This window comes from Lygodium microphyllum, chromosome 26 (genome assembly GCF_053477565.2).
Source record: "Lygodium microphyllum isolate KBCC chromosome 26, Lygodium_microphyllum_v1.1.10, whole genome shotgun sequence".
Lineage (NCBI taxonomy): Eukaryota > Viridiplantae > Streptophyta > Polypodiopsida > Schizaeales > Lygodiaceae > Lygodium > Lygodium microphyllum.
The window spans coordinates 127653635-127668634 of record NC_141160.1 but is presented as its reverse complement, the minus strand read 5'-3'; positions in this window follow the sequence as shown (position 1 = coordinate 127668634).

The following is a 15000-nucleotide window of genomic DNA, read 5'->3' as shown; positions in this document are numbered from 1 at the left end:
TGGCCCCCACATGGCTCGTCATGGCAAGCCTTCAGAACAATCCCAATCTCATCTCCTGCAACACATCTTCTGAGCACTTCATCTTTGCCTTTCTTGTACAGTGCACCGCCTAACAGGGTGTAGGGGGCTGATTCTAACATAAGCTTCTTCCTTTCCCCACTAGAAATGCCAAGAGGATACTGTTGGGTTGCCAGCAGATTGGCAATGTCTGCATACCAGGGAGTTACAGTTTCTACCAAGAATAGGGAAGCATCAAGGAGGTCTAGATCATCCTTCTCCTCGTCTGCAATTTGTGGGATACGCGACAGATGATCAGCCAGAACATGGGAACGACCAAGTTTGGTAATCACCTCAAAGTCGAACTCCTAGAATAGAAGGAGCCATCTCGTCATTCGTCCTTTTACATCTGCTTTGTTCATCAGGAAGGACAAGGCCTCGTGATCCACATAAAATTTAAAATGGGTAGACAGGAGATAGTGGCGAAACTTCTCTAGGGCAAATACCATTGCCAAGCATTCCAGCTCTGTCTCACTGTATAGTTCCGTTTCCTATCAGTGACTTTTCGGCTTGCATAATAGATGGGTTGATCCAGCTTCGAGGAGCCCTTCTGGCAGAGAACTGCACCTAAGTCTTCAATGGATGCATTAGTGTATACATGGAACTCCTTCGTCCAATCAAGAGGCTGCAGAATGGGTGCCTCAATCAGACACTGCTTCAGAGTGTTGAAGTCTTTGTCACATTCTTCCGTCCAAGTAAACTCTGCATCTTTCCTCAGAAGCTTGTGCAAGGAGGTTGTCTTTGTTGCAAAATGGGCTATGAACCTTCTGTAGTAACCCACATGGCCTAGGAATCCCCTCAACTGTTTGAAGTTGGTGGGTGCTGTCAGAGCTGCAATATTTTCGATCTTTGTAGGGTCCATTGATATCCCTTGTGCAGAGATAATGTGGCCCAACAGAACTCCAGAAGAGACCCCAAAGATGCATTTGTCGGGGTTGAGGGAAATCCCATACTCCCGGCATCGGTCAAAGCATTGTTCCAAATGTCCCCAGTGTTCACGGATCAAACTATAGACGCAAAAGTCATCCAAATATACCTCAATAAAGTCGTGCAGATGATTTTGGAATGCAGCCATCATGACTCGCTGGAAAGTAGCAGGGGCATTGCATAGTCCAAACGGCATCACTCGGTAAGCGTAGGTCCCCCATTCTGTGGTGAAGGTTGTTTTGGACTGGTCTTCTTCTGCGATTTGGACTTGGTTGTATCCACTGAACCCATCCAGAAGGGAATAAAGCTCATGTCTTGCCACTGTGTCCAACAGTTGGTCTGTGAAAGGAATCGGAAAGTAATCCTTCTTCGTCTTGGAATTGAGCTTGCGTAAATCCACACATATTCGCAATTTGCCATTCTTCTTGGGTACAACCACGATGGGTGAAACCCATTCACTATTTGCCACTGGATAGATGAACTCGGCTTCCAGAAGCTTCAGTAGCTCTGCTTTCACCAATGTGGAATAATTCGGGTTCATTCGCCTCTGTCGTTGCCGTACTGGCTTGGCATCAGGCTCCAAGTCAATATGATGCTGACATATTGTGGGATCAATCCCCTTTAGGTCTTTGTAGAACCACGCAAACACGTCCAAATTCACTTTCAACAAGTTGTACAAAGTTGACAACTCCTCTTCTGGGAGGCTGCTACCCACCTTCAAGTGGCGTTCCGTGCCCTTTGCATCCACAAAGGTTAACTTCCTTTCACCTTCTACTTCTCGGATGAAGGTCCCACGGACTGCCTCTGAATACAGATCCGAATCCTTCAAGGGAGTGATGTCCTCTTCGGATGTCCCACTAGAACCAACTTCTTCTGTTGGTGGAGACTTAGGTTGCTCCTTGAGATGTTGAAATGGAATTAGAGTCGTTTCGGGTTTGGTTTCAAGATTAGTTACCTCTTGGCTTGAAGACTCATCTTCTGATGACACGTCCAGGAATGTCACATAACAAGGACCCTCTGATTTCAGTTGGAATCGTGAGACTGGTGCTTGTTGGCATGGTGCATCATCATCATCCTTTCTTGGCAAAGGTGGTTGAGGACGGCATGAGCCACTGTTGAAAGACAGCTTGTTCTTCTTAACCCATTTCTTATAAAGATTTTGCATATGAGAAGATCCATTTACCAGACCAAATGGTACCATCGCCATTCTATCCCATAGCATGAGCTCATCTACTTCTGATGCTTCTGGACCTTCTTCTTCAAATGTATCCTCTGCAAGTGGGATAGATTCTTCTGGCTCACTTTCATAACCTTCTTCATCCATATCATATTCATCCTTCTCTGTCTCTGTCTCTGTCTCTGTAGGAGCTCTGTAAGAGAAGAACAGGTTCTCTGTTTCATCTTCTGCCTCTATCTCTGGCTCTGCTATGGCCATGTAACAGGGAGAGCAGTACATCCATGCTTCTATCTCACTGTCAGAAGTGATTTCGGAAATCGTTCCTGGTTCAGGCAGGAAGTATTCACCCATTGATAGGGACTTTGCATCTTTTGGGAGTTGGCTTACAGTATCCACTGTTAAGGAACGTGCCACTGTTTTCTTGGGAAGGGTCTGTTTGACAGCATCTTCGTCTGCAGATGTTCCATCTATAGCCTCGTTAGGGGAGTCAGAAGATAATTCCAAGGAGGTGGATCCATGTCCTTTTTCAGAACCATATAGATTCAGCACCACTTTATTAGGTCCTTTACCCAAGGTCAAGGTTCCTTTGAACCAATCCGTCCTTGCTCTAGCTTCAAAAAGCCATGGTCTGCCCAGTAACAGAGGGTAGGATGTACCATAAGAGTTTGGCTTCACCACCAGATAGGTTAGCCAATAATCTTTTCTAGCCACTGTAGTCTTCACATATGGGAGAATGCCCAAAGGCTTGATTCTGCTCTGATCCGCCAGTCTGATGAGCCATTGGGTGGGTTGCACACCTTGTAGGCCTAGATCCTTCATTGTCACATCCATCATAATGTTCACTGATGAACCTCCATCAATTAGTGCATTTGCAATGAAGCAGCCTTCAATCCACACGCCAGTCTCTGGGGTACCCAGATCTAGGAAGGCATTAGCTACGTCCACTTCTTTTACAGACGCTGAAGCTTTGTCGGACTTTGTTGCTGTTGAGGGAGCAATCCTTAAGTTACGTCTTCTTGTCAGTATACTTTTGAACCTTTTTCGACAACTGGGAGACAATACCAATAATTGTCGAAATGTGAGGTTTGGTTTAAAGGTATCTAGATCTCTGACCAGATCGTATTCCTTAATAGGATCCACTGGCTTCTTTAACCGGTTAGGGAATGGGGCAACACCCATTTTCATTTTCCCTCTTTCTTCCAACAGAGGTATCATGGAAACTTCTTCTGCCACTTGTGGCACTTCCTCCTCTTCTATCTCCTGGACCTCTGGTCCTGTCTCTGGAACTGTCTCTATGACTCTCTGTGGCACTGTAGTGCTCTGTACGGCACTGTCAGGCTCTGTTCTGTTCTGTTCTTCTGGTGGAAGATTGAACTTCACTATTTTGGCAGGAGAATTGTCTTCTTTTTGGATAGGTGGTTCCTTCTTCTTTGCACGCATGATGGCAGCAACTTCCAATTCCACTAAATTGGAGGTAGGCTCTTGGGCCTTGGCCGGACTATCAGTAGCACTGTTTTTCACTGGGGCTGGGCTTGGACAGTCTTTTGCAGTGTGGCCTTCTCCTTTGCATCCACTGCATAAGGGCTTGTAATCCATTGACCTTCTGGGATTTGGACAATTTGGTGAAATGTGTCCCTTTTCTCCACATATGTAACACTCCACTTCTGATCTCTGACCACCGCCAGACTGTCTTCCTCTATAACTTTGAGAGGGAAATCTTCTGGGTCCGAAATTAGGGCCAAACTCTCTAGGCTTGGGTCCAATATCCTATGTTGTCATTTTGGATTCCAGCAAGTTGAATCATGCGTCTTCTTCCTTCCTTCTCCTATCATGCATCTTCTTCAGAGAGAAAATATCCTCTGTATGGTTCTTACGTAAACAGTAGGAACAGAAAGCTCCAGGGATGGTTGGTTTTCGTGTACATTCAGTGGCTAAATGGCCTTCTTGATGACACTTACCACACCAAGTATTTGACCGCATCACATCTCTTCCTGCTCCTGCAACGTTGGATATGCTAGCGGTATTCACTTTCAGCGTCTGTAGCTGTTCTGTAATCACATCCATCAACTCCTTTTTTATATTTGCAACTGAGTTGGATGAGTAATCCTTCAAGCTTTCTCCTCCTGAGGTACTAGCAGTAGGGTTTTGAGGAGTCTCTGTAATCACTACATAAACAGGTTGGGCTGGTGCAGAGGGATCTCTGTTCTGATTCTGATTCAGAGCTCTTGTTTGAACTGTTGGTTGTTGGCTCCAGTTGGTAGGGTTCCACTGTTGCTGCTGATTTGGCATTGGGGAAATTGGTTGGGACCATTGTTGTTGTGGCTGAACCATCATTTGAGGCATTGATTGTGGCCACTGTGGATTTGGTGCACTGTACTGTGATACTGGGGGCATCTGTTGGTAGGGGTAGGGAACTGTCCCTGGGACTCCATTTGGTGGGTACATCATTCCTGGCATCAGAGGAGGTAAGACTCCTCTTCCTAGATTCATCACCAATCTAGCTTCCACTTCATCGTACAGTCTTGCACCTTCTGTTGCAACTTGCAGTGTGGCTGATCTTTGCAGCTCCACAAACTTACGGACTTCTGGTTGTAATCCTCTAAGAAACACCCCCTTCTGAATGCCATCATCTAGATTATGGTTAGTCCATCTCTTCAGGATGGATTTCATTCGTGAGACATAAGCTTCTACTCTTTCTCCAGAGGACTGACTTAGGTTCATAAATTCCTCTCGCATCCTCTCTTCAAAACCTTCACACCTGAATTTAGTGAGGAAGGCCAACTTCAGGTCGTCCCATGTGCCAAAAGTTCCTGCTGCTTGTCTCTCATACCACTGAAACGCCGCGCCCTTGAAAGTGGCGGGAATATTGCTAACCAATGCTCAGGGGTTTTGGCATTGTTAGCCACACGTGCTACCATAAACTCTGCTACATGAAGATCGGGGTCTTCATTGTACTCTCCCTTAAAAACTGGCAATGGATATACATTCGCTGGCCTGTCATCAATATTTCCAGGACGGATCTGGCTTGGAAGTGGACCTCCAGCAGGAGGAGGAAGGGCTTGATGTGCCATTGGGACTTCTGTAAAGAGTTCCGCAAGGGCGTCAAAGGCGGCTTCTGCTGTGAGCTCGTTCTCGGCTCTGATTTTTGCTTTCTCTCTTCTCACATACCTCTGGACTCGTTCTAACGCTTGCCTCTTTATTGCGTCATTCATCAAGAGGTTGGCTCCACTATGTTGTTAGTGCTCCACAGAGGGTTAACAGAAGGCTTCAGTCTCTGGAGGACTCTCTTGCCAACATTTCTTCTACTTCTTCCTTTTCAATGTCCCTGAATTCTGCTTTCATGCCACTGCACAGAGGAAGGTATTCGGTTCTGAAGGTTTCAAAATGCATACGTCTGAGCATTGTGGTGGTGCCATCATCATAGTAATGCCAGCTTCTGATGGTTTCAACAGTGTATGTTGTGAAGAACACTCTGTCTACCAACTTCCAGTGGGTTGCTAATTGAACAAACAAAATATTATCAGTGCACAAAGCATCCCATGTATCTTGCTATTGAGCATCCACGAACAAATTCCAACTCTTTTACTTCTTGTCTTTGTGAACCTCTACAAACCAAGACTCCTGAAGCTTCTTCACAATCTCCCACTTGATGATGTCTGGAAAGTTCTCAATGAATGCCAAATCTTCCATGGATGCTCATTCTCTCTGTTTCTGCTCTTCAGTTAGTCCCCAAACAGTTTGCCACCAAGATGCAAGTTTCTGTTGCTTCAACAGGAAGAGGAAACTGTCCACCACATAGAGCATGCATCATGATGGTGATGTGTTTCCGCCATTGTGGGATGAACTTCTTGTGGAAAGTGGCTCTGATTATGAGAAATTCCAACTCTTCAGTGGAAGAAGGAACTTTACAAACATCCATTGAATTCTTCTCTTCTTGGCAATGCCATTTCCTTCATTTTCAGCCTCTTCTGGTGCTTGTTGATGGCAAGTTTCCCCGGCTGCGCACCAAAAACATGGAGCCCCAAGAGGAACACCAAGGAAAAGGGAACTCTCTTGCAAGAAAATCTATCTTGTAACATCAACAAGCTTGTTTATTATGTTTCATATGATCACAATGAAGAAAAGAACACCAGGCACAACAAATCTTCATGCAGCATCATGTAGATCTCCCACGGATTTGATAGAATCAACCATATTCTTCAATATCTTCACAAAATCCATCAATATAACAAAGAAAGCAAAGGAATACACCATCTTTGAATGGAAATACATCACATAGTATTCATCTTCTATATCTTCATAGTCTTCTCTCTCAATCTCTCACATACAATCACTCTGTTTTAGTAGAATTGGCTATCTCTGACTCTCTCTCCATCAATAATACATCATATCCTCACTACAATCCCTCAAAATCACTCTCAATAATCCTTCTTAGGTCGTGGATACCCCTCCCAAGAGGTATGTCTGATATGAAGAGTCACCAGAGCCACTACAGTGTCCTTTCATAGCTCACTACTGTCACTTCACTCCAGTCTTTACTCGAGTCTTCAGCAGCTACTTCTTTCACTTCTTTTAGCTCTTTTGCACTTGTATTCACCTCTTTCCAAGGCTAGAAAAATTTCCCAAGCTACACATAAATTCTACAGAACACATACAGAAGCATACAGAACAATCACAGTACAGTACCAGAGTATCTACAGTACAGAACAGAACAGAGACAGAAGCTCTACATAAGACCTACAGAAGGTTACAGAAGGTCATCAAAACCTCATAACTCATACTCAAACCATTCCAAACTCTCAAAAACTATTCGATAAGCTTTCACAAGATCTCAATCCCTATCAATCAATACTCCATCCCTCCTTACAGAAGACAATGAAAACAAAACAGAACAAAACAGAAGCTATATAGAAGGTATACATAACCAATCAGAACCTATCAGAACATCACAGAACCTCATATCTCCACTAATAAATATCATGAAATTCCAAAACACAATCAATATCATCCAAAACACTCTCAAACCACTTCCAAACCAATCAATCATCTCATAAAATCAACCATTCAGCTCTTAAAAACAACAAAAATCAGCCAAAAAACAAGTCATTTCAACACTCAATAGGAATTCAAATATTTGAATAAGAAAATTCTTAGGGATTATTATCCCTTGCCTCCATTAATCAATTGGTGGTGTAAGAGATACATTCATTCATAGACTATTTTTTGGGGTTACAACTAGATGTGCATAGTTGAAGAAGATAAGTAAAAAATGGCATTTATTATGAGCTTTGGTACATGGCATTTGGTTTATGTAATGCCCCAAGATCCTAGAAGAGGAGGATGGATGACAAAACCTGAAATCAAGGCATTTATAGATAACTTAAAAGCTGCCATGGCTCAATATCAATCAGCAGTTCATTATATCACATGCAAATGTTTTGAACAACGTCAAGAGTATTATATTGCACTTAATCTTTGAAAGTGAATATCTAGAGTGCATTGTGGTTTAGTACTACCAACTAGGTCGTGTTGTGAGTGCAATTGGCATTACTATTGACCCTAAAAGAGTAGTAATTATTGTAGGTATGAGCATATCCACCAACCCTACAAAGGTCCAAAAATTTGTCTAACAAGTGGGCTACTATCAAAGAGTTATTAATGTGTTGGCTAAGTGGTCAATTCCTCTGACAAAACTTTTGTTATATAGTCATGTCTTCAAGTGGTTGGAACCCTATAGACTGGCATTTGAGAACATAAATATGAATTATTCAAAATGTTTGTTTTAAAGGATCCTAAAAGAGGTGAAGTTCTCTATATTTTTTTGGCTACAATGATGTTTAGTCCTAGTTTTCTTCTATCTCAAGTTTGGGAGGCCTAGCAATATCATCCTATTACTTTTACAAGCCAAAAGTTAGGAGTTTCTGAGCTCTGTTAAAGTTATCTCAAGAAAATATATTTGCCATGGTATTTTCAACCAAAAATTTCACATAATATATTTAATATGAGAAGGTAGCTTATAATAAAGGTTGAGGGTTTCTGATTACTATTGAAAAACCTTCAACCCCTAACATATTAGCCAAATGATTGATTTCTTTGCAAGAATTTGATCATCAGATTTTGATTAATCCACCAAAGTTACAAGACCAATGGCCAACAATCAAGATGATTTTGCATATGTAAAGCATTGTGATAGTTGTCAAATATATAATGCTAGAGAATGGTAAATGGCATCTTAATCCCATTCAAGTGACATTACCCTTTGAGAAGTGGGACATTGATTTTTTTGAACCAATTCATCCTTCATCGACAACATATAAACAATATATCATTGTGACAATAGATTGCTTCATAAAGTGGTCTAAATCACGTGCTACTATGAAGGATTATACTAAGGATATGGCTAGTTTCATTTTAGAGCAAATTATATGCGATTACAATCCACTAAAGGGGCTTTTTTTTAAAGAATACACTTTTGAAATAATGTCATAATAGCATTAACCAGATTTGGAAAAATTAAACACAATAAAACTAAACCCTATAACCCCTAAGAAAATGGGCAACTAGAAAGTACCAATAAATAGCTTGTGGGGGTTTTGTCAATGACTTTATTAGAATGTAGCACAATTGGTACTAGAAGTTATAATGGCTGTTTAGGCATAAAATATGACTTTTGAAAGAGTAATAGACCACACTCCATTTAAATTAGTACATAGGGAGGAATATGTCTTGCCCTTGGAAATTAAGCCACCCATGGTGAAGTTTGCATTGAATCATTATTTAGGTAAAGAGGAGATCCTATGAAAATACTCAACTTCTCTAGCATATCTTGATGCAATCACAATGCATGCTTTATTACATCAAGAGGCAGACAAAAAGAAAATAAAAGGATTTCACAATTTGTGTGCTAAGAAGTATACATTCAAAAAGGGGCATTTTATTCTTTATTATGCACATCATGAATTGTTCCCAAATTTTATTGTGTTACAAAGTGGCTAAATGGTTCTTTCATGTGGGATATCAAGGTCTACTGCCACCATTATTAAAGTATTCTTCTCATCATCCCTATTGAGTTCAATGAGAAAGTGGGCTTTGTGCTAGTGACACATCCCCTTTCCTGTTATTTTGATTACCATAACTATGAGTAGCTTGGTTTACATGCTATGATGTTTCAATGAGGCTCTAGTTTATACTATAGACTTTGATGGAGCTTCTAGAAGGCCAACTAGACATGCAAGTATTGAGGTTTTCATAAAGGACCCCTTTCATTAAGTTATTACAAAGATGTGTGTTTATATGGGTGCTAGTTTCACTAATAATATGTCTTAATAAATCAATTGAATGGGACTTATTGTGTATGTGATGAGTCATGGCTATAGACAACCTTCCAATTCTATATTATACACATAGGATCGTTCAATATTATATTTGTTAGACTCCCCTTGTGATTTATCCGAGGGGGTTGGCCAACATTTTGATGCATTTAGTAAAGGGGCTAAGCTATCCCCTAGTCTAGGAATTGTGTATTATGAGAGGTTTGTGGGGATTAACACTAGTCTTGTAGCAAAAAAGCCACAATTGTGGCTATTTGTATAACTCCTTATATTTCATATTTATCTTTGAATGAATCTTCTCAATGAAATTCCTTTCAAGGATTTATAGTAACACAAGATAGGAGTTGAAAAAATTTACAAGTATGCTTTTTGGTGAACAAAGTATAATTTTCAAGGGGAATCGTTGAAGATGTTTTACAAAAAGAAGGTTCAACTTGATAATTCTCTCAATTACTTTCTCAATAAATTTTGAACACTTCAAAAATTTTATCAAAAATACTGTGGCATGTATGAAACTCATCCTCCATATAGCTATTATATCAATTAAATAAACATTGCCAACTTTTGGACACACTTTAAAGTTAGGGACGTAGAGAAAAGATAATACCACCTTTGTGGCTTTCTTTGTGATGCCATTTTTAATATCAATCAAAAGCATGAAATAACATCGTTCAAATTTTCTATCATGATGGTTAATCTCGAATTGATCAATCTTATAACTTTTTAATAATGCATGTGAAAGTTATTAGCAAATTAGTGAAATCCTACCAAATCCTATTTTAGCCACTTATATAGCTTTAAGTCAATTTTGTGGCTCCATGATAAGACTTACTAAAGGTTGTGCTTTATGGACTCATTAAGCCAAGAGGGCCAGTCCATTTCCCTTCTTCAATGCAAGTGCTTTTGACATGTATGTTGTTGTTGAACTTTGTTGTGCAAGTTGTTTGGGTTACGTTCAAGGATGGGTCTAAGAGCTATGATGTGAATTCTTTTTTATATCAGTGTCCCTATCACAGGCTTGCCTTATTGTGTTTATTGTTATTGTTTCAAGTAAGAGGATGGGTTATTTGTACTTTATTATATGGATCTAATACTAATATTTGGACTAGGGATTGAGTGGTCTTCATAAGAGGGATACATCCATTTCTTTCCCCTTTCTAGAGGGTGCTTGTAAGTCAAATGTGAGTCATTCTAGCTAGCCTTAAGTATCAATACATGTTGGAATTTCTTATATAAGGTAGCTAACCTAGGTATGAGTTCCTATCTAGGTTCATGTCATTGAAGTCCCGTAGTGGGTGAGGGGCTAGTTTCTAAGTGAATTGCTTACAAACTAAACTACTTAAAAGTTTCATACAAAAGTTTGGTAGATTCCTAGGTTCAAGCCAAGGGCCAATACTCTGTTCTCCTTGGGATGAGACCTAGCAGTGGGAAAAAAGAAAAAAAAAAGAAAAAAGCGAGATCTTGGTAGGTTCTTAGATGTGAGATAGGTTCAAGGCCAATGCATTGGTCTCCTTGGGGCATGGTAGAAAATAAAATGTCTAGCAAACCACCCCCACTAATAAAAAGGAAATGAAAGAAAAATCAAAAGGGAAATGAATAGGCTTTAGTATTTTTATTTTTATACTAGAGGGTCCTAAATAAGTGATAGGAAGCTGACTAAGGGTTCCTTCTAGTATTACAGTACCTTATGTTGTAGCAAGATGACTCTTAGATGCTTGTTTGAATAGTTTGGGATAACTTCTAGGTTGACTTAGACTCACCTATGAGAATGAGGATAGTTATATATTCTTATTCTCTTGGGTGACTTTTATTCATGGTCATGATTGTGGTTTGAATCCATGTATGTGGGGCCGAATATTTAATCTTTTATCTTTGCAATTGTTGATTTTCATTTTAGTTGTATGATTTCATGTATATTCTTGTCCTTGGCAGGATGTGTATGGGTTTTATGGGCTAATTCACCTATCCCCTAGTTGCCAATGAGAGGAGAATTTAAAGAGAAATTTTGTGATATCTATGAACGATTTTCAAATATTTGCAACTTAAAATGAAGAATCAAGACTTGAAGCAAGCCTATTTCACAAGGCATTTAAATTGCAAGTCATTGTACAATTCCAATGTGAAGATATGACAAAGTGCAAAGTTGACTTGGTAGGAAGTGGAGAAGTGGCCAGACATGAGTTCCACATTAAAATATGTATCTAGAGCCAAAATGTGCAACAAGAGACCTTATTTTGTATGGAATGCAATATGGATATCCAAAGTGGTAGGATTGTTCACCAAGATTTGAAGACGTAGACCGGTTTTAAGGGGTATTGACCTAGAGCCAAGGGATATCATGACATGAAACTAAAAAAGTCATGTGAGAGGAAGGAGGAGGTCTTTTAAAAATGCCATCTTACTAATGATTTTTTGATCAGTGCTCCTCTATCACTTCACAGGCTAAAGAAACATACCATGTTGCTAATGATTGTTTGACCGGTGCTCCTCCATCATTTTGCAGGAAAATAATCATAGAGTGGAACCTACTTAGAAAGAGCTTGGCATTGATACTGCTCTTGGTGGCTAAAATTAAATATTTCAATCTTTGAAATTTTAATATTTCTCTCTCTACTATTTGATGTTTCTCTCTCTTCCCTTCATAGCCATAAAATTTGATTCATATGAGAGAGAGGGTGGGTGAGATGGAAGCGTACAAGCTAGGTATATGCATAAATTATGAATGCTAAACATTTAGGATATCAAATCCCTTACATTGGTGGTCATATGGTGCATTAGGGAGAATAGTCGAATGGCTTGTAGCATTCTCACAATACCCATAATACACAAAAAGCGGTGGAAATAATGTGTAAGTGAACGTTCTTTTCGCATAGTTTATCAAGGCCCCTAAATTAATGATCATATGGGGCATTAATGTTAGTAGTAGTCCAATGGATTGAAGCATTCCCACAATATCCAAAGAGTAATAGAAATAAGGTGTAAGTGATCATTCTTTCAACATAGATTATAAAAGTGTCAATATGAAATGTTCATATGGGTTGAAATTGATTTTTTGTGACGTATTCAACTTTATACTTGATTCATTGCTAGTTTTTGTTGTTTTCTATCGTTGGTAATAGACAAAAAATGAATAGAAATACATTAAAAGTTAACTTGTTCAAGACTTTCTCTCAAACAACCCACATATTTACTATTTGGGCTATATTTGGCCTTGTAGCCAACCATTATTGGCCTTTTATCAAATGGACATTATGTCTACCTTCCTAAATGGCATTTTCAAGAGGAGATTTATGTAGATTAGCCTCTAGTCTTTTATGGGCTTGGAAAGGAGGACCATATTTATCACTTGCAAAAGGTGCTCTATGGCCTAAACAAAGCTCCTTGATCATGGTACCAACATATTGATAAATTATTTCCTAAGAGTGGCTTTTGATGCTTAGACCATGGCCAGAACCTTTACTATCCATATGAGGATCAAATTTGTGTCTTGGTCATCCTTTATATGGATGATCTTCTGGTCATTATAGGTAGCCACTCACAAGAGGTGGATTGTACAAATGAGATATTATACTAGGGCCTTGACAAAACTAATTTGGATATCCTTCTTTTCTTCCTCATAGTGTAGATTCATCATAAGGAAAAGGGTATCTTTATTCCTTTATCACAATTACATCTTTGAACTACTCTCAAATTTTGGTATGGGTCAATATAAGCCCATTTCATGCCCCATGGACCTAGTGTGCAATTAATTATTGCTTGTGATTCCCTTCCAAATGTAACTTGTTACAAGTACCTTCTTGGCTCTTTGATCTATCTTATTCATTGAGGTTTCACAACTCCTATGTGGTGGCACATGGAGTAGCAAAAGAAACATCCTAGCATGGCCTTATCTTCTGTGGAGGCTGAGTATTGTGTCCTCTACTCTACCACTCAAGAGAAAATTTGGCTTCACCAAATGTTGGCAAAGAAGCTTTTGCTTTATGCCTACGTGAAACACATGGAGGTTCAATGCCATTATATTTGGGAATATATCATTGATTTTGAGCTAGGTATGGTCTACTATCCCATGGAGGACAATGTAGCAAAACTCTTCCTTAAAGCCTTTCATCTTAGGCTTCTATGCTTCATCATATAGAATAATTGGGTCCTTAGACACTCCCCATGCTTTATTCCACGCTATTCATCTCTTAGTTGTGAACTCCATCAAAATCTAATGGAGACAAAAGATCTCTAACTATTTCCAACCTTGCATTAGTGTGTGTTTTAGTTTTACCCAATTTTGAGTATAATCATGGTGGTTTCCACTTTCTAGATTTGTGCATTTCAATTTTATGCTATCCAATCCCACCTTCACAATATGGGGATCTATTGAATTTTATGCAATCACACTCCTAAGGTATCCTCCTTGTATGGAGGAGTAGGGCAATGGACATGTAACAGCCTAAGAGAAGATGCCTAAATCCCATAGGCACAATGAGAAAAGGGGAACCATCCTACAACTATAAAAGCATGTACTTGGCATTGAGTTAAATAATGAATGCTATTGTACTTTGTACTTTTATTCTTGTCTCTCTACTCGTGATTATGTTTATGAATCCAAGCTTATCTAACTTGGAACCGAATTCACTAGAGTAATAGTTAGTGTGTCTATCCTCAGTCCACATGCTTCTTGTCATTGACTTTTGTCCTCCATAGCTAGACCTTGCTCAAGGATCTGTGTTTCTCAACATGGTATCAAAGCCATGGTGAACTCAATTTAGCTCAACTCACTGCTCCTCTAGCTCCCCACAACCTTTTTTTAGCTTAGCTCCACGTGAATCTTTTATCTCTTACTTCTTTTTCACTCTACAATTCTTGACCTCCATAGCCAACATCACCTACCTCTGTTGGAGAAGTCATGTCTCTTTCAACCTTCTTCTCAAGAGTTGTTCTTCAAGTCAAGCAACAACCTGGTACAAAAATTGAGGAGATTGATATGCATCATGTGGGGTGTTTGCATTTTCCCAAATCTGGGTGCAATTTTGAGAGCGACTACTTTGAAGGCTTAGATCTCTCAACTCGAGAAAAATGAGTAAAACCCTCTTAGAGGGACTTAGACCCATTAGTGATGGTCCTTCATCTCAAATGGTTTGAGAAAATTTGACTTGTGGAGCTCATGGAGCTGATTTACCATTCCATTGGTCCTTGTTTTAACAAGACAGCCATAGCCATTTTGATCTCAAGCTCAAAAATTACTTCATTTTCTCACTCCCTTGGCTCAAACAACCTAGTACAACTCTGATCCACTATACCACCAAAGTTCCAACAAAGTGCAACCCTCAAACTTAGCAAGAAGAAGGTTCAAGAAGATCAAGCATCAACATCCAACATTAAGCTTCAAGATAGTATCTCTTGATACTAAATAGTGTTGTTTAAACACACTAATAGCTATTGTGTCTTTTGGCACAATTTTTCCTCCAACTCTCTTGCTGGATTCATCTCAGTTTTGTTGAAGCTTATTCTCAGTTA